Source organism: Echinococcus granulosus, assembly GCF_000524195.1.
Source record: "Echinococcus granulosus chromosome Unknown EG_S00077, whole genome shotgun sequence".
NCBI classification, from domain to species: Eukaryota; Metazoa; Platyhelminthes; class Cestoda; order Cyclophyllidea; family Taeniidae; genus Echinococcus; species Echinococcus granulosus.
The window spans coordinates 372,520-373,641 of NW_020170457.1; positions in this window are offsets into that span (position 1 = coordinate 372,520).

A 1,122-nucleotide genomic window follows, 5' to 3' on the forward strand; every position below is an offset into this window, starting at 1 on the left:
TTTGTTTGCCAGAAACGGGTGGTGAAGCGAGCATTTCACCTGTGATGCAAAGGAGTCCATCGAGCCCTCTCAATGCTGGTACATCCATTGGCTTTGATAACGATGACACAAGTTGAAGTGCTAATCCCATCAAATCCTGAGGCTGATGCCTTGCAACACACGTATCCATTTTTAAAGCAGCAGCGACTCCACAATTTGCTCATTACTTCACATTTACTGTTGTGAAATTGCGTGACAATAAAGATGACACGAGTGTGACAAGGATCCACTGTCACCTTAGTCCCTTGACTTATAATGAAACTGCTTCTAATTTACTGCCTGCTTAACAAGCATATTATATTTATAAATGAAAAAATGGGAACAGATAAGTGTGAACCTTCCCTATCGTAAGTGAACAGTGTCTCTTGTGCCATTGCTTCCATTGCCATCATTGTATTCACTCCTTTCGTCCTTTCAAGTTGGTGGTGGTGGCGGAGTGGGATATTCTCATGCCCTCGTAAGTTGCTCACGTCTCTCCCTCTTTCTGCATTTCTACCTCATTTTATCTTCACCTATCATTGCTTTTTCCGAATACATTTTTTTCTTGGGTCTAAATTATTATTATAAAAAAAGCATTTTTCTGTCTCCTTTGCTGCTTTTCCCATTATTTCCATCTCCAAGGACATGATTCAATAGTGGGTTCCTTTGAATCAAACAGCTGTTTTTACTCTGTATCAGGATGGGTGTATGTGGAAGTTTGCTTCGCTAGCATTGGTGTCTGGGGTGGGAGGAGGGGATGAGGGCAGCATATGGATTCCATTTGTCTCATTGCCTTCTATTTTGAAGATCAGCGTTGAAGTTGAAGGTAGATCCCCTAAATAGCTAGCCAAATTTCCATGTAATTCCGATCGTATCCAGTGTCTCGCTAACATAGAAGCAGCATGCGATGATAAGTCTTTGGAAGAGGTATTAACTTGCGATTGTTACAAGTGGTGTTCCTTAGTCTCTGCGGTTTGTTTGCTGTGTCAGCAGAATACCTTCTGAGAAGTCTGGTCTCTCAGCCGTTCCGCTTATGATCGGTAAAAACTCCACTCCCTTTGCTCACAAGTATATCGCCATCAAAATAAATTTGCTGCTACTTAT